This window comes from Thamnophis sirtalis, unplaced genomic scaffold (assembly GCF_051295495.1).
Source record: "Thamnophis sirtalis isolate CommonGarterSnake01/CBP01778 unplaced genomic scaffold, rThaSir2_p1.2 scaffold_3, whole genome shotgun sequence".
Lineage (NCBI taxonomy): Eukaryota > Metazoa > Chordata > Lepidosauria > Squamata > Natricidae > Thamnophis > Thamnophis sirtalis.
In genome coordinates, this window is record NW_028261383.1 from 83756220 (window position 1) to 83776615 (window position 20396).

At 38.2% G+C, this 20396-nt stretch overlaps 1 protein-coding gene across 8 annotated transcripts in view; it reads left to right on the plus strand.

The window, feature by feature from the left end:
- Positions 1-20396, plus strand: part of EBF1 (EBF transcription factor 1) — a 359655-nt gene that overhangs the window by 125473 nt on the left and 213786 nt on the right. The window lies entirely within an intron of this gene.

Genomic DNA, 20396 nt, shown 5'->3' on the forward strand with positions numbered 1-20396 from the left:
TGACAGAGCATCCCAGGATGTGGCCTGGCCACAATTGAATCTATTGGTTAAAAGTGGTATGTGAGTGCTCTTAGGCCCAATTGCAAGCTAGATTATAAGAGCAGTTATATTGAGATGTGTACGAATGAAGATCTGAAGCTGGGAGCATTAAACACAAGACTTTCCTCAATATTAGATCAGACAGCTTAGCTGCCTATGCAACTATGTGTAAAGCTCTAGTTTAGTCTATGTGAAGCAGAGCAAATAGAAACAAAGACCCTCATATCACTTAGAGAGACAATTAGGATCTGTTTTGAGTGTTTCGTGATAGTTCTTTATGACAGTTGTGCTGTTGGATTCACAATATACATCATCTCATTTGTGTATGGTTGTGGTCATGGCTTAGGGTCAATAATGTTATAGCAGTTAGACTTATATACCGCTTCATGGGGCTTTCAGCCCTCTCTAAGCAGTTTAGCCCTCTCTAAGCGGTTTTTATGAAACCAAAGCTATATGTAGTCACAGAAGTTCAGGGTATCTAATGAAATCATAGTAACTTATAAAGAAGTCTCCTCTCATTGACGGAAGAGGTGTTTGACCTAATATTAATATGTTATCACCGTTTCTATTTCTGTTCCCTAATTTTAAGCACTTTTGCATATGTGCGTAGACCATAGGCTGGTTTATAGGGTGAAGCCAGTCATAGTTTGGAAGATGACCATTGATTCCATGCATGCTAGTGAATAGAGGATCAGAGTAACCCTTGCATTTTAAATAAGCGCCCTTTCCTGCTATGGATGGATGCTATGGATGGTGAATTTTCAGAAATTTCTGACTTTAATGTTTAGTACCAAATAGTTCATCTATCTAGTTCATCCATTAGTCGTTCACTAGCTTGGAATTCTCCAGATATTGATGTCAGCTGTCTTAAAGTCTAAGAATGAAGATTGACTGTGTTGTGTTGAATTCCAGTATGACATGGCCATTGTTCCCCAAGGTTCCCACAACATCAACTTCTAATATCATGTAATCTGTATTCATAAGAATTAAGAAGTATTGCGCTCCTCGAATCTTCTACTTTTTGCCTTGCTGGATGGACTATTTGGGGAGTATCATTTTGGAGGAGAAGACTGCTCTGCTGTGGTATAAAGAAAACATAGTAAGAGAGTTGTATGTAATGTACTGTGACTTTAGGATTATTGTATTTCTTCTTCTACGTATATAACAGTTATTTCCATTGTGAGCAGTTTAACAGGAACAATATGTATGTCAGCCTTTTTTTGCAAGGTCATCTTTTTTTTTAATGAAATTGGCATGTTTCTGTACATAAGTCTTTTCATGTATGCATCATCAGTTCATCATTTTTGTTATATTATCAATTCACTATAGCATGCCATTTTTTAAATTCTCAGGTAAACACAAATGGGACCCATTTACTGGTGTTAGAAATCCAGCCTAACCTCACAGTATTTCTGCCCTTTTTTCCTTTAAAAATACATTTTTTATTAAAGAAAAAGTTGAATCCAAGTCACAAATGCATCCTTTTTCTCATGTATATTTGATACGAGGCTCCAGCCTAATCTGATAAAGTGCACTTTGCCTGTGGTGTCTTACAATAAGCTGGCTGCATTAGTGCCGGGAAAAATCAATACCGATTTATAATTTACCATTGCAAAAACCTATCACTTTTTATGACCCTCCATCCCTGCTCATTAATATTACATTAAAACACACCCATACCCACTGCAACAGGATGAAATTGTGGGCCTGTCAAGCTTGTCGTAGTAAAGAAGCCTTTAATTGGTCTTAGCCTGAAAATTCAAGGCTAGAAGTAGATTAGTTCTTCCATTAAAAAAATAGTCTTTTTGATTTTAAAACATACAGCTTGGTAATACATGTTATTCAGTCTGCCAGACATTTCCCTTGGCACCTGATACATTCCAAAGGTAGACAGTACTGCTTTTGTAAATGTAGATAACGCTGCTAGTTAGGGTACGCCATTCTGGACTAGGTGACCTAATTGTCTGAATCCGAGATGTTCTTCAATGAGTTGTTCTTCAACAAACCATCTCTCCATCTGTTGCAGGGATGGGCTGCTGGGGGTTCTCAGGGGTTCGGAAGAACCTCTAGCTAAGATTCTGTGCAGTTCGGAGAACCCCCAAATTCCACTCCTGACTGGCCCCACCCACCTTGCTCCTCCCAGGAGTCCCCAGGAGGCCCATTTTGGAGGCAGCTAAGTTCAGGGTGCAAGTGGAGGCTTGGAGAGGGCAGAAAATGGGCCTAATGGAAGTTCAGGAAAGCCTGTTTCCGGCCTCTGAATGGCCTCCGGAGCCCGAGGAGGAAGTTTTTGCCCTCCCAGAGGCTTGAGGAAAGCCTCTGGAGCCTAGGGAGGGCAAAAACGTTCCTCCCAACCGCTGTGGTGCAGGGGGCCTGCTAGGCATATGCCCACCATGATCATGCCCACCCAGAAACTGGACAGAGAACCTCTTGATAAAATTGTTGAAGCCCACCTCTGATCTGTTTTTTTTTATAAGCCCAGTATATTGTCTATTTAATACTGCAAAGGTTCGCAAACTACCACAGACATGCACGTTGAAGGAGAAAATCTTGGGCATCAAAATAATATTAAGTTAGGTTATAAGCTTTATTGCTAAATCTTAGTTTCAGTCTTTAGTGATTCTTTAACTACTTCTGGAACAATATCTCAGAAGCAGTAGTATTTCTCAGGTTTGTCCCTTTGAGGTTGATGAAGGAACTTGAAGAGAATTCAGCATCTTTTCTTGCTGTCCCACAAGCTTCAAAATTGCAACCTCAGAAAGTACCCAAAGAGGGTGCTTCCAGGGTGCTTCTGTTCTGGAAATAGGGACAAAGGGCCTAGAGGTCGGCTTTTTTCCCCTAGCCCCAGCCTGAAGGAAATTAAGACCATATTTGTGGCTAGTCTAAATAATATCTCTGTTACGGATCATAATGAAATGAAAGCAATGTATTAGAAGAAAGTCAGTGAGGTAGCCATCAGTGCTTTGAACTTTATCAAGTGATCCATTGGGATCCACTGGCAGATAGCTCTGCCAGTGACTACAGTACAGAATAGTATGAGACTTAATCCTCTCAGTTCTCGACCACAGAGAAAATGGGGAATGTGTTAGCCTTATTTGTTTGTTTATTTATTGCTCTCTGTTCTCACATCCCAAGTGTGTTGTCTGTCTTGATATGATATGAGATCCGTAGGGCACAAGACTGACTTCTAAATACTGAGTTCACCTTTCTGTTTATTGCATCAATTTCAACTTTGTCAGAAATGCTGAAACAGAGAAAGAAAAAAAAACATGAAAAAACTCTGCAGTTACATTGGAATATATTTTTGGAACTCAAACCAAAGTAATACTTGCCTCCCTGCAAAGAAAATGAAGGCATTTCCATGCTCATATATTTTTAAAGTCCCCAGCTCCTTTATCTCCAAATTCAATCCAGATAATGTCTAAAATAACAGTGTCGGTTTTTACGCTGGCATGAGAAAGGTGCTCTTTATTTAGTTTCCAGAGAATCTCTTCTCTACTTGTTAACATCACAAGGATTCCAACTAAAACATGGCTGTTTGTTCTCTTCTCATATTGTAGTAAATGTGAAGGCGTAGATAGATAAGCAGAGAGGTTTAAGAATCCATATGAAATAAAAATAGGGAATTCAGTGTGTCCTCAAGTGTGCACACCATGCAGCAAGTACATGTCGTGATTGGGTTTTTAAAAAATGTTTGCCTCCCCACTGACTGACAGGGCCTATTGATTTTTTAGGTTTCTGCCGTCATCAGTTTTCAGCCTCACAGCGGCCGTATGTCGAGGTCAGGGCGCGCAGGGGCTCAGCCAGGCAGCCTTCGCCACATCCCAAAGTGAAGGGCTGCTGAAAGAAAATCAATCATGTCATAAGTGGGAAGCATCAAAATTTTTCCCCCTGTATGGCCAAGGCCCATCAGGCTGTCTCCGCTCAGGAGCTAAGGTTAGGCATCTGTCAAGTCAACCTAGGTGAAAAGTATTAGAAATGCCAGTTAACCCATGGAAAGGCTGAGCCATGTCGAGCTTTCTTTTCCCTTTGTTTGCCTGCCAGATATGACAAGGTTAGCATTTCCACTTAATTTCTGGGACAGCAATTTTCCCCCACCTCTCTTACAGTCTATAAGATGGACAGGGCAGGAGGTGAGATTGTAGTGATGGATTTGCTTTCTGGGTACAGGGATTCATAAGCTTTTAAAACTGGGCTTTGTCCTCCCAGCTACTCTCATGGTGGGATTGAGATGGAGTATCGGATGGAGGCTGCGGCCTGAAGACTTTGTTCGGTGGCTCCATGATCAGTGGATCAGTGATTTATTTCTTTATTTCCCACCTTGTCTTTTCAGCCCATGAACGATTCTCAGATGTAGTCAGAGCAGCTGTGCTTATTGGCTGTTGGGCAAAATTCAGATAGTGTCATGCAGTAGCCTGTGCTTGTGCAGCTGTTCCCTGACATTTGTGTCAACAGGAAAACCCTTGTGTATTCAGGAACATGATGCTCATCTAAGTTCCTATATGCTCCTGGACCAGAGGAGTGTGGGAAAGGCTGACAAGAGTTTGAACTTTCACCATGTCAGTTATGTCCAGTAAGGATGCAGTTCTGATTGCGAAGTAACCCCACTGAATTGAACGAGACTCATTTTTGCCTAGATGTGTCAGCCAAGTTGTGGAAAAAGGTACTAAATACAATTTGGCTTCCCAAAACCCTCAACAGTATTGTAGGCTTCCATGTTCCAACCTCTGAAGCTATAATTTTTTAAAATAAATTTTCTGCTTTGTTGTATCTTTCTCTGTTTCAGTAAAAAAATCTATACAATTATACAGTGCAATTATGCTAAATAATAACATTTTTTGTACTTTGTTATTTATATTGTGTCTTACAGAGAAGAACTTTGTATGTTCAATAAATATGAAAATCCACTTGTAGTATAGAACAAGTGATACAGTGGGGGTTGCACATTATGCATATCAAAAAATAAAAATGCAATAAACCTTTAAAGCACATGATTTATGAAAAAAGCTAATATTTTTTTAATTTTTAAGTTTACGCAAAAGATGTGTGAGAAATGAAAGTCAAATTTTGAATCATGAATTGATGTCCTAATACAGTATTGTTGAATCAGAATAGAAATATTACACTTGTAATTATCTAAGACAAACCATTGCTATATTCTCTCTCTTGATTTCATTACGTGTTGCTTTTATTACTGTTCGATATCAGCTGGATGAGGCAGACCAAATCAAGGTAAAGGTAAAGGTTCCCCTTGCACATATGTGCTAGTCGTTCCCAACTCTAGGGGGAAGTGCTTTGTTTCAAAGCCAAAGAACCAGCGCTGTCATCATGTGGCCAACATGACTAAACTCTGAAGGTGCACAGAACACTGTTTCCTTCACAACAAAGGTGGTTCCTATTTTTTCTACTTGTACTTTTTACATGCTTTTGAACTGCTAGGTTGGCAGAAGCTGGGACAAGTAATGGGAGGTCACTCCATTACGCGGCGCTAGGGATTTGAACTGCCTAACTGCTGACCTTTCTGATCGACAAACTTAGCATCTTAGCCACTGAGCCACCGCGTCCCTAGACCAAATCAAAATATGAACTTTATAGAAGAGTTCAGGCTTCTTGTATTTCGATTGGCTATAGTGACAAAATCTTGCATGTATGATTGTGCTTTTCTTCTTTTGTGTGAAGTAGTAAGGTGTCTGTCTGAGAGATTTGTGCACATTTTCTACACATCCTAGATTTAATCTGTTTTCTTTCTGGTCTTTCTTCTCAAAGTCATCCTCTTTACCCTTTACAGTTTTTCCTCTTTGGCTTTGGATTCCACTTGTGCCCTACCCATGTTACTCATGGTATGCAGCTGAAGCACATGAAGAAATAATGTGGCTGGGAGTGCAAGACAGAAGGGGAGGTGCAATCCTGGATATCTCTAGGTCTCTACATGCTGGTCCTGGTGCCACCACTTGTCATCATGTCCACTCATAGTCCAGGTTATATAAGAGATAAAGCTATGAGTGGACATGGAAAGACAAAAATGAGAAAGTGAAATAATTTTAAGGATGCTGTTTCTTATATGTAGAGTCAGTCTTTATTTTCCCCCTTGGAAGTCAGAGATATCTCAAGAGAGTTAAATGAAATCAAACCTTTTTTTTTTTTAAAGAAGAATGCAAGGATAAAATGTAACTTCCCTTTTTACCTCTACATACTAAACATAAATATTCAGTGTTGAAAAAGATAAATTGCCAAGCTTCCCAATTCATAATAAAACAGCAACTAATTTAAGTAGAATGAAAAAAAAATCCAAAAGAAAATCCAATGCTCCAGACAGACCACAAGATACATGCCTGTCTGCTACAAATAAGCGCTTGCAACCTCAAAGTCGTCATTAAAAAAAAAGCCCAGATGAAGAGTTCAAAATTAATATTAGGGTTTATAAGAAGATTCTACTGAGAACAAGATATTGATTGGAATATAGCCTGAAGTAGGAATAAAAATGATTTCCTAACTTGTTCGGAGAAATAAGAACACGAGACAAGGAGAATTCAGCATTAGATAGCAAACAGAAAATTCCTGTAACAGATATTTCCTCTCGATTTCCTCTAGCTTTGGAGAGATTCCACTTTCATCCAAGGATGTTGTGAAGATAGAAAACTTCATTTTTTTTCCTAGCCTTGGTTCCCTGATCTCTGCTCTTGTTTTAAGAAAACAGAACGCTTTTGTCTCTAGCTAAGAGAGTGGCCAGATTATTTGACTTTGTGTACATGACAGAGAGCTACGTGAATTTGTGGGGGTGAGTACTGAAATGTCTGGGTGTGTAGCAGAGGTGGGTTGCTGCCAGTTTGGCCCAGATCGGGTGAACCGGTAGTAGCGACGGCAGGAGGCTCTGCCCACCCACCCACCCACCCACCCACCCAGATGCTTCTGCACATGCGCACGCATAAACAAGGAAACCAATTGGAAAAAAATTAAAAACACACCACCACTGGTATGTAGGCTGCAACCTATCAAGCAATTTAGAACTACTACAAGCTATCTTATCCAATTTGCTGGTTTTATCCAGGTTTTAATCATGCTCTCCATTCACTAAATGCTCCAATCTGTAATCTTTTTTTTAAAGTATTTGGTTTGTTTGTTTTTTTAAAAAAATAGGATATAAGACCAATGTGCAGACAGTATAATGGCCAATTGTTTTTAGAATATTTTTTACCACTGAATGGCATTAGGAAGTGATTAACATTTAACTGAACAGTGCTAACCATAGAAACAAGGGCAGAGTGATACATTGCATTAAGAATGCAACCATATTTTATGGCCTAAATGTTCTGTTTATCTTAAAAGGAGACAAGCTTCTTTTTTTGATGTCCATGCGAGATGTCCATTCTTTCAGATGTTTGTTGTTATCAGTTTTATTTGGTTGTCAGTCTAATGCTATTTTTTTTGTTCTGGACATTTTGATGGCATCTAGAGACAATAACTGATTTGGGGCTGAGAACTCTTAGAGATCATACATTTACATTCAGTTTAAAGATAGATTTATACAGAGGCATGTCATTTAAACAGAAATCTTAAACAGAAATGGGGATAAATTATTACTTTCAAGATGTTAAGGTGCTTCAGATCTTTGTCAGAAAAAAAATATTCCCCTTGTTTCTGTTCAGGAAACTTCAGTTTTATATCTAGAGAAAGATTTAGTTTTTCAGATTCATTTGAAAGATAAGTTGTGTCCACTTGTCAATAGCAACATGCCCTCAGGAGCCAATTTGGAATTAGCATATTAAGTGTCCTTTTATATTGGAGAATAGTAGAGCTTGACCATCTTAGAAAACACTGGATGCTTCAACCTTGTCTGTCAACTCCTAGGGCAGGGATCAGAAAACTTAAACACTCAAAGAGCCACAAAGTTCCTAACCAAAAGCCTCCCTTTCAATTCTGGAGCCAACCAGAAGTCCGATTCTCTCACCATCGTGTCTCCTCCTAACACGATGTCCTTTTTCTTCTACCTGTCCTAACCAAAAGCCCCAGCCCTAATCCTATCAATTGTGGAGTCGACTGGTGACAGGGAACCACAGCAGAGGGATGAAGGAATCACATTTTATATCTTGGGTGGGAAAATCTGCATAGACAACTTGGGTGGATGTTCTTGGAGATAATAGGGGCTGGTGCAGAAAAGGAATGTTTCTGGGGTCCCATCAAGTGGCATTGTTCAATGGATGTCAGGGTTGGAGAAAAAAAATGGGGGAGAGAGATGAACCTTCAGATATTTTTTTCTCCATGTCACAATGATTTGTTGTTGGGCTAAGGATTGGGCTAAGAGAGAATGATGGACCCAAAGTCACACAGTGAGCCTCATGAACTTATGAAAATTTCTGAAACAGTCCTTTCAATTGCAGTGCTAAGAAGTCTGGCTGTGTTCCGTAGAAACATAAAAGAAACTCTCAATGCTTCTGAATCTCTTTTAATAATAGAGATTTTAATATGTCCTTTACAAAATAATAATCCTATTTCATTTTATAGCCAGTTGGTAGAATGCACTGAATTATATATTCAGAATTCTGCAGAGGCATGGAATAAATTCGGGACTCTGATCCATGAAAATCAGTGGAAGACCATTTGGCATTTATATATCAGAGGGAGACTTAAATTACAATTAAGTCAAGAGAAATCATTAAATTTTAAATTAATAATTTTAATTCTTACTTAAATAATTTAACTGCATTAAACAGTTTTACTAGATTCGCTAAATAAGTTAAATAATTAATAAAACTTTGTTATTAAAATTATTTTAGTTATATTTTAGAGTTATATTTAAAGTATATACTGTACATTGAGGTCCTGTTATGAAATTATTTATTAATACATAAAAACTTTGCTTAATCATATAAAACATGGGAAATTAAGCTGCCTGACTGATATGGGAACAAACATCTCTCTCATCCCTAGATTGGGAAGTTGGAAAATCTGTACGTGAGCTCTTGAGCATTTCTCCCCACCTAAAATCAATATGAAATGCCTGATTTTGGCTTTATGCCAAAGAAGCAGCAACAGTTATATTTATATACTGCATTTATACACAGAATACACACAAACACGCAGCCAGTTCCATTCCTAAAATCTACTGAAACCATGACCAGCGTAGTACTGGTATTTATTAGAATCCTAAATGTTGTTATACTCGACTTGCAAATGCTTTGCAAAAGTTTGCAACTTTAACAAAAAGTTGTTATTTGTTTCCTGAACTATTTTAGTCTCTCTTTGAGCTTAATGGTCCTATGGTGACATCTCTAGAAGGCTAGAGTCTGATGGTTTTGCAGAATGGATAAGCATTTGCAGTCCCCCGTCTGCAGAGGTTAAAACAGATCATCCCTCCAGCCACACCTGGGTTTTGAAACTAATAGCATAGCAGTAACAAGATCCCACAGATCCTGCAGAAACCCTTTGAAGATGGGTAGGAGAATTACAGGTCAAAAAAAAGTTGATCTGGATCTTTCTGTCACCCACTTTTGCATTCAGGATTTTGCCTGTCCAAATTCGTGCATTCATAAACCTGAAAACGTTTATATTGAGAGTTCTGCTCTATCTTTCTGATCCCTGTGCTCTCCACTCACACTATTTTGAGCAACTATAAAATCTCCATTATATCATTAAGATGCAAGAATGCAAATATATTTTGTTGCATTAAAATAAAAGTGAAGCCAGTTATTGTGCACTGCATTTCCTGGTTTTGGTCTTTAACAGTGATTTTATAATTATGTTTGTTCTAAAAAAGTAAAGTAGACTATATGAATTTTGAGGGGTCCTGGGCAATGAAACATCTGCAAGAAAATAACCAAGCTCAGAGAGCACCAAGGACCTCTCAATTCAACCCTGAGCTACAAATATTCTCCTTTATATGAATATTTGTAGCTCAGCTCAATTTAAATTATGAGGACATAATGAAATTGAACAAAAAAATGAAAAGTTTTAAAATAAATTAAACATTTTAAATAATAAAAAAGTCACAGGAAGAAAGGAACTGAGCTACATTGATGTCAGGGAAGCAGTTTCTGTACCACTCAGTCCTAGCCTTTTTCTTTCTCTAATGGTTACTGGAATTGGGTATGTCTAGTTTGATGAAAAAAAGGACTAGGGATGACATGATAGCAGTGTTCCAATATCTCAGAGGTTGCCACAAAGACGAAGGAGTCAAGCTATTCTCCAAAACACCTGAGGGTAGGATAAGAAGCAATGGGTGGAAACTAATCAAGGAGAGAAGCAACCTAGAACTAAGGAAAAATATCCTGGCAGTTAGAACAATTAATCATTGGATAACTTGCCTCCAGAAGTTGTAAGTGCTCCAACACTGGAAGGTTTTTAAGAAGATGTTGGATAACCATTTGTCTGAAATGGCGTAGGATTTCCTGCCTGAGCAGGGGGTTGGACTAGAACACATATAAGATTCCTTCCAACTCTGTTATTCTATTTTTCTGTTCTGTTATTTGTTATTCAGTAGTTCTGCAGAGCTGGATTTCCTTATAGGGAATGAGAGAATAGCAAAATTTGGTTACTATTCTGGCAGTTACATTTATGAACGAAAAAGATTTGAAAAGTACACAGGAGAAATAACTAAACTGATTTTCTGCAAGAACATCTTTATTCAGAAATGCTTTGCCACACATTTACAAAGTTGCTTTGAGAAATTGAATATACAACCAATGCAAAAATAATTTTATTTGAAAATCGCTGGCATATAGTGGTATTATTTTTAATCTATTGTGAATAAGTAGTTAATTCGATACTTTCAAGACAAAGAGGACTGCAACAGCCAACATTTCAGGGAAAAAAAGATGCTAGATTTGGCAAAGAGCTTATCCTAATTACATTATCCTTTTTGTGCACAAGGTGCTTACGTTATTGTTATAATCAAATCCTGCTAGTGATCCATGAAGCTTGAATTACCCAGACATAACCTATCTACAACAGGTAATGCTTAGAAGGAAGTGTCAAGCATGCTTTGAAATGCTCATGTGTAAAATTACTTTAAATGCATTAGGACTAGCTATAATTTCTTGGTTGGCAGGAAACTTGTAAGGTGGAGGGAGGGCGTGGCCACACTTAAATCTTAATCTATCCTCGATCACTAACTGAAAAATGCTGCTTCTCAGGAACAGGGATACCTTTCTAGCAGATGCAATAAATGGAATCGAGAAAAATGGCAGTCTGGAATATAATTGTAGAGGATATAGGATGTGCCTGCCAGAAAGATTGCCATGATCTACATAGACCTAACTTGGTGATTGTCGAACAAGATCCGATAACAGAAGGGGCACTGTGATACAAGCAGGCAGCTTCCTCCGTCTTGCCTTTTGGGCCCCTGCCCTGCGGATGCCACGAATAGTGTATAAAAACCACAATTAAAATAAAATCCATAAATCACTGTCTTCTGTCTTCATTTGCAGATCCTCCCCGTCTGCTGTTCAAGCTCAAAATGTGTTTTTGTTTTGTTTTGTTTTGAATTATTGCAGTAATTGAATCTGTCCTCACATTCTTTCTTCTTAGGCTTGCACTAAGTGTGTTGACAGAGCCATGCAGGACCCAGTAGCCATATTCTGGGACTTTTCAGCTCTCCAACAGCCCCCTCCCCCGTTTGCATTGCCAAAAAGGGACAATTTAGGAATTCCTTGATTGACAACCCAAAGCATTGAATGGCTTTGTCGCTCTTCTGAGCTCGGGCAGAGCTATAGCTGGAAAGCAATTATAAATTAAAAGAAAAGTTGTGTGTAATTTAAAAAAAATACTTTTGGTAATGGACTGTTTACATCCTCAACTTTGTGCTGTACAGAATTGTAATAGCTTGGGCACAGTGTTGCAGAAAGAACAGCACCCAATATTTTCCATGGAATATGGGACTGTCCTATATTTTCCTATTTACCACTTCTTTCCCGTCAGGAGCAATGTAAAATTCCTGTAATTTTAGACTTTCCAGTAAGTGTGTTCTGTTTAGCCTCATCACTCTTGATGCCAACTTCCTCAAATTCTGAAGACTGGCATCAAAACCCTTGCATTCAGTCATTAGAGCAGATGATAATTCATTGTGAGTAAAACTTCCCATAAACTCAGTGCCTTACTTAATTCCTTGGCTGCTACAACAAACTGTAGTGATGGGATAATTAACGAGTGTGCTGGTGACCTTGAAAAATATTATTGTTTCTTATTTCTGTAAATAAATCCTGTATCCTATTATTATTATTATTATTGCAGTTCTTCCCTGTGTGTAGCACTTTGCCATAAACACAAGTTTTATATAATTTCCCCAGTTGACTTTTGTCTCCTTGGCAATTTCCAGCCTTAATAAAGAAAACCTAATTAAGAAGGAGCTGTTGATTGGTTTGCTACTGTAATTAACACAGGTGATGCTAATGGGTTTTGATGAAACCAATGGTTTACAGAGGAGAATAAACAGAGCAATACCGCATATGGACTTGAGCGATATCTGCACTTTGGGAGAACACTATTATGATTTTCCAAGTCATGTGAATGGTTTGTGACCATGAAAGGAGAAGATAACATGTTTTTATAAGATTCATTAGTGAGCTGGACCAGGCTTGGTAAGCTTTGTGGACTGGAGGTGTTAAAAATCAGATTTCTTTTGAGCCCATTAATTGCTTTCATAAGGTTTATCATACTGAAGAAAGAAAATTACCAAAGGTTTGACTTCTGCTATGTTCATTAAGTCTGTAATATAAGTGTGTAGCATGGCAGAAGAAAAATACCATTAGTGCTTATACTTCCAAGCACTTGACTCTGTAGTCCCAGAGGAATTGGAATACTGATTCTAAGATTTAAATGGTCTTCTGAAAATAATTGTATAACCAAGGATGACGTGTATATTTCTATCATTCCTGCCTTAATCTCTTCCCATGCTCTTTGCCAATCTCCTCTCCCTTTGTATTTTTCTTATAATTTTCTGGCTTCCACTATTTTGATTGTTGGTCATTTAAAGACAATGGTTGTAGACAGTTGAAGCACTCTTTGGAAAAGGTTGAAAAGAAAAATATATATCTTATTCCTGAGTTTCTCAGCACAATAAATTGAATATCAAAGCTAACACACATGGGAGTGAGAACAACACTGAGTGATATTGTTCACTGGAATAGTGTACAGCCCTACCCCTTGATCTACATACAGAAGCATGGAAAATTCAAGGGTTGCATTTGCAATGCTTAATGAGATATTTCCCCTCATTGTAGAAAAGGGCAATAGCACTTAGATTTACATACCCTTTCATAGTGCTTTTACAGCCCTCTCTTAGTGGTTTACTGAGCCAGCATATTGCCCCCAACAATCTGGGTCTTCACTTTACTGACCTTGCAAAGATGGAAGGCTGAGTCAACCTTGAGCCACTCAGGATCAAACTCCTGGAGTGAGCAGTGAGTTAGCCCTGCAGTACTGCATTCTAACCACTGTGCCACCACAGCTCTTTATGTAAAATCTCATTATGTAGAATAAAGCAGCTATCTTATATGATAGATGCAGGGCAGGAATGAACTATGATAAAGTGTGAAAAGATAATGCTCATCTCACGAAATTCCTATCTTTAGGCACAGAAGAGAGTAACATACTAGTGTCTGCGGAATACATATAGTCCTTTGCTGCCCATGAATTGTTTGGACATCATCTTTGCTTCAGATAGCACAATGTCTCGTGGACCATTTCACATGAATTAGAATACTCCCATCTCCATGCATAGCACCAAAGAAGACGGCTTGTCTGATCCTTTCCAGTTCAGCATAAACACAGTTAATCTGAATCCTCCTTGTATTTTTATTTCAGAAGTACTTCTCTGTTACAATCTAGGATTTTTATGTTAATCTTCTATGATAATATTCCTGAGGGAGATTGTTCTTCTGAGGCTTGGAGGCACACTGCTTTAAAACTGACTCACTGTTAACAGAATCCTTACTAACTCTTAAGACTGGAGGAAAAGAAAGTTAAAATTGAAGCAGAGTCTCATTTTGGACTCAGTTTTCAGTCTTTCACCTGGAACACATCCTCCAGATGTTTCAAAACCCTCAGAATTGTAACCTCAATGGAATGCTGAGCATATAGGTTAATATATTTTAAAAATCAGCTTAAGCCCATAAAATAAATGGCTCAGTCTTACATACATACATACATACATACATACATACATACATGTATATGAATATGTGTGTGTGTGTGTGTGTATAATGTTTTTAAAGAGCGATGTACATTTATTGGTAGTAATTACCTGCAGCATTTGTTCTTTCTTAAATTAAAACCAGCTTCTAGAATCCTGTGGCTTTTGTGTGTGTGTGTGTGTGTTTCTGGTATGGTATTTGGAAGCAAAAGTGCTCTCAGGCATAACACAATTACATCCCTACACAAAATATGATGTGATCGAATCTCGTGACCCGAGTGACATCCTTCTTTTAAGAACTTGTGGTTGCAGATTTCATGAAAAGAATGTAGGACTAGAAACCTCTTTTTTCCAGCTTCAGGTTTGTGCAACATCTGCCTCCCTACAAAGCACACTTTAGCACAAATCATCATAAACAAGTGAAGGAAGGGCCTTCTCCCACCTTTATCCAGCTATTAGTTTTGTTCTTCTTTGCATTTCTAGTTGCTTCCTCAGAAAACAAGCATTTATGCTTTTCTACCAAAGTTTTCCCACTACAATGGAAGTGCCCTTCTCTGCATTGCTAACGTTAGTGGTGTGGAAATATTCAACAAAATAGATTGCTGTAGGAAAATTGCCTTTCTGTGCTACCCTCTTACTTAAACGAATATATAAGAACCAGATATCTACTGGGAACAATGTTCCTTATGGCCCTTTTTGTTCTGCCATCTTGTCATCCTATGTGTATCTTTTTGACTCAGTGTTAACTCCTGCCGCCTGTCTGGATTGATCCCTGAAGTTTTCTTGACAACATTTCAAAAGTGGTTTGCCCTTGCCTGCTGCCTAGGACTGAGAGTAAATGATTGGCCCAAGGTCACCCGGCTGGCTTTGTATCTCAGGAGGAACTACAACTCATGGTCCTCTGGTTTCTGGATGAATGCCTTAACCATTACACCACACTGGCTTTCTGTTGTCATCCTAAGCATGTCTCCTTTGCTAGAGTAACATTGACAAGCTTTTTTTTGAAGGAGTTTGTGATGCATTTATTCTGGGCTGATTTGCATACTTTCATTTTGGAAGGCGAATGCTGGAAGGATGTGCGTAATTTCAAGGATAGAGTTTCCCTTTATCCACCTCATTTCTTCAAGCCTTCCTTTTTTATTTGCCTCTCTCCCTTTATCCCTTTTCTTTCTCATCTCATTTTTCATCATCCTGTGGTTAATTCTCTCCCCCCACCCTTGCTTTCAGCTCATGCTACACTTTGTCTTGTCTATTGCGATGTGACAGAAAAGCCAAAGACATTCCATGTCTGGCAGTACACCTCCAGGGACATCTTTTGAACTCTCATAATTTGTATTTATTGCCACCCACTTTGTAAGTTCACAGTTTAATTTGCCAGCAGTGGCAGTGTTAGGCCGACACAGTAAAACAAGATAACGTTAAAATGTCAGAACGAGAGGGGGCATGAATGATGCATTACTCCCTGCTAGAACTTGCACTTGTCATGCCTTTCCACCAAAGTGATGTTAACTACCTTTTGAGAGCCTTATTGGACTGGTATTACTTAGAAATAGGATCATTAGTTCACCAGTCTGATTAGGGGTTTTGCTATGGTTGATTAACTCTTCTGGAACTGGGATCATGGTCAAAAGATTAAATGAATTGCGCCTGGTTATGCTTCTAGAACTAATTTTTACAATTATTTTTGTGCAATTACTTATGGTCATTTACATGTGTATTTTCAAAACACCGTGCTGAGTTGATTGAATCAAGAGGATATTGGAGAAGTTATTTACTGCTCTTTGTGTAGCCAACTGACCATAGCCAGATGCTTTAGTGCCTTTAAAAACAGAAATCTCCAGGCATTTTTTCCCCTTCCAGAGTTTGGATAATATGGTCATTATTTAGTGAAAGTTGCGGATTATGTGACTGGCAGAGTAGCAGTTGGAAAGTTGGCATTCGTAATGTGTTATCTTTTTCTAACAAGTATGGCTTGGATCACTGGTAGTTAGAATTTTAAGTTCAAATATTGGCCTTCCTTTTTTTCCCTTTAGCAGTGACTTTAAGAGCTGTTGAAACTTCTCCTTGTTTAGAGAGTAAGTGATGGAAAAGTTTCACAGTTAAATCTCTGTGCATCAGGCTGTTGATAAAGACACAGGAACGAGACTCATAATAAAATTAGCAGACCTGCTTGTAATTCCCTGGCACTATTATGTGATTAATATGATTGAAGGTGTCATAATATGGTGTTAAATATAGTATGTGTAGTAGAACAAGGGGTGGGAGTTATTCTAGTTTAATCAGTGCCGGGTATAATGGTGTGAACTTGTTTATATAGCATGTGAGTGTCTGTATACAGCAGCCATTCAATACTCTGCAGAAGGAATAATTTTGGATTTTAATAGGATCTTTCTAGGAAGAACCAGTAAACATAATAGACGCTTTCCTGATTTTGATTTGAGCACTGAAAGATTATCAGATATAGATATTATGAGCCTGCATGTACATTTATTGAATAATCTAAAGTATTTGTAAGTGAAGTGCCTTTTATTTCAGTACTTGCTTTATTTTTAGAGGGTTCATTTAATGCATACACCTGTCATGGATAATTAAAAAAAGCAAACACCAATTTAAGAGTGTGCACTTTGAAAGTGTCACATGAAATAAGGGCTTGACCACAAACTCATTGAAGTTTGTAGAAAATCTCAAGCCCTTTTGTTGTTTTATTGCTGTTGTGAATAAAAATAAAATAACTTTTGTTGCCTTCAGCGAGAGCTGAATCATTCCATAACAGATAAACAGTCAATTTATGCCCTCCCTGAAAAGTTAGTAATCCTATTAAAAGGAAAAATAAACTGATCTTCTTTTTAAATAATAGTGGATGATGGATTTAAAAAGTCATAAACCCAAAACCTAATGTGTTAGCAATTATATTTGAATGGAAGGTTGAGGGAAAAAAAATACTTTTTTCATGCTACACATTCTTTCTTGTTCAATAAATCCATGACAATTTATCAACTATTTTTTCTCTTCCCCATATACCTACAGTATTTTTTCCTCCTGAAAGATCCCCCCCACCTTAATGATGCAGTGGCTCAGTGGCTAAGACGCTGAACTTGTCGATCAGAAAGGTTGGTAGTTCGGCGGTTCAAATCCCTAGTGCCGCATAATGGGAGTGAGCTCCCGTTACTTGTCCCAGCTTCTGCCAACCTAGCAGTTCGAAAGCATGTAAAAATGCAAGTAGAAAAATTGTAACCACCTTTGGTGGGAAGGTAACAGTGCTCCATGCGCATTTGGTATTTAGTCATGCAGGCCACATGAATAGGGAGACATCTTCGGACAGTGCTGGCTCTTGGGCTTTGAAACGGAGATGAGCACCACCCCTAGAGTCAGAAATGACTAGCACATATGTGCAAGGGGAACTTTTACATTACAATAGTTATTTGTCCAGTTGGTGATATTTTAACTCTGTAAGATCTTACTCTAGATAGAAGATATTATAGGGAGAGGACACCACCTCTCTACAGCACAGTTCAAGTAGCCTCAACTACTCTTAACCACCCACCTTCGCAGCTGCTAATGAGCAAATGACTGCAAAGAATATAAATCTTTCCATTTCCTCACCATTCAGTCAGAACTGAAGAAGCTTCTTGAATGAGAACTAAAATATTTTCAAGGAAAAAAAAACACAAGAAAGACCGGTTGCCTTTTGAAAAAGCACCTTTGGGATTAGTCTAGTATTTCTCAACCGTGGCTACTTTAATATAACATCTCCTAGAAATCTATGCATCTTAACATTGTCAAGATTAAAAAATACTGATTTAGGACATGCCTCTTCCTGACTATGTATTTAAATCTTGGTGTATCTGATTGACATGTGAAGGAGCCATGGGGGGAGGGGTTCTTAAGAAAATCCATAGGGGTGTCTGAAGATTTGGGCAGACTTTACATCAATTTCTTGCAGCAGTCATATTTGACATATAAATTATGAAGCTACCCTCAGGCTGACTTCAGATCCAGAGCATGTAAGCAATTGCTACAATATATGAATTAGTTGATAATACAAATTACACCTAAGTAATTTGCAGGTAGGTTTGCTGCCCCTGAGAGAACAAAGTGAATCTTACAATGACTAATTTGAATGTTTTTAGTAATATGTCCTTTGTTTAACTCTGAGGCCAAAAAATATCATAAAGCCTTAAAAGATGTAATTAAAGAAACAAAATCAGAAGCAAATGAAAATGTAAATTAGGATGTTATAAACTGATCAGGCAAAGTCTCTCTGGGTAGGAAAGAAATGTAGACGTCATGGTGTTTCAGTATATTGTCTTCCAAGAAACAGATGCTGTAAATATTCATTCTTCTAGTTTGCAGTGGTTTTGTGTCAGTTCCCAACAGTTAAGAAGCCATTTATATTCTCACTACAATGGAGAAATACGTCTTCACGTCAAGATATGTTCTTTGGACATAATTATGTCCATTGCACTGGATTTACTTTTTGTTTTCTGTTTTTTTAAAAAAACTTCCCAGTTGCCTAGTTTTCTTTATAATGGACTCAATTTAAAAGCTAGATAATCACACATGGCTTGAAACAATCTTTCAACTGCAATTATATTAGCTGCTGCCCTGACTGATTCATTTATACATCTGTAATTGTTGCTTAAGAATGGTAATGGGAGGTGGGTGGTAGTGGTGGGAAATGGGACTCAAATGGCAAATGTGACTGGCTAAATTGTCCTAAAAGGAAGAGTACTGAGCCAGTTAATCCACTCCCTCTATATTTACATAAAACCAAAGGCAGAGAAAACAAATTGATATGATGCTCTTTTTTTGTTTGGTTGTTTCTTTCACTAGGCATTTAGGTTTCTGTTGGAGTCTTTTTGCCAATCAGACTGTGTGTGTGTGTGTGTGTAAGCAGGGCAGAAAAAGGATCATGCCAATTCTGCCTCCCTTTCTTGCTTAAAGCCAAGGCTCTTGCAGCACCATTAGGATGTAGATTATCATATTTAAAACCTGTGATGACACCATTGTACCCATCTGAATGATTAATCTGCTCATTAAAAGAGTGCCGATGGGCTAGTCTAATTAGAACATGGATCTTCTTAAAGGACATTGCAGGGTCGGGAATAGGAAATATTACTCATAACATAAAGTAGGGATTAATTACGCTACTAAATACTATTGTATGAAATTTGCATATGGGTCTGGTCATAGGCAAGGGGTTAGCAAAAGTATAGCATCCTATTTTTATTACCATCAAGAATAAATGAGCTGTTCCTAGAAAATAGTGCAGACCTTTCTCCATTTAAAAAAAACCCCAACTTGTATCATAGGGGAGGTCATGGGAAGCTGCAAAAGATGCCCAACTCCTAGCAGTATTTTACTAGGTCTAAGTGAAGCTCTGTATTGCATTCAAGCTATGTATTGTTTATTACTACCTACCTTTCCTCTTGTTTAGTCAGTTGCTGAGGTGGTGCAGTGGTTAGAGTGCAGTACTGCAGGCTATTTCTGTGGACTGCCTTCTGCCTGCAATTTGGCAGTTCAAATCTCACCAGGTTCAAGGTTGACTCAGCCTTCCATCCTTCCCAAATCGGTAAAATGAGGACTCAGATTATTGGGGGCAATATACTGACTATGTAAACTGCTTAGAGAGGGCTGTAAAGCACTGTGAATGGTACACAAGTCTAAGTGCTATTGCTATTGCTATTAACTAGCTGACAACTCCTTTGGTTTGCTTCCAGGATCCGAGCTCTCCCAGGTACCTTCCTTGATGCCTGTCCAATTTTGGCCCATCTGCTTGCCCCTTTACTGGTATTAAAATGAATGTAAAGTAACATCTCTCTCCAGTTGAGCTCAATTTCATAGTCACCTCCTTGTATTGGCATGGTAGCACCACTACCTTCCTCCAAGGTATTTTTGATTGATTACTCTAGCCTGCAAGAACCAAAGGATTAGCTAGATATAGCTTCTTAGCCAAAGAAGAACAGCCAGCTGCTGCCTTTTGCTGAGACTGAAGAGTGAGAAGTTCTATAATAACAAAAGGGTGAAATATTGCTGTCTACTGAGCTTTCACAGAACTGCATTGCAACAACTTGTTTTCCCTTTCCCTTTTTCTTTTTGCAAATAATTGCCATTAAAATCCAAAGTCAAGTAAAGAACATATTTAACAAGAGCATTGGGCATTTTTTTCCAGAAAAGGTAGTTTTTATAGAATCTTACATATAACATTGATTTTTTTTTCTTGCATTGGGACTTA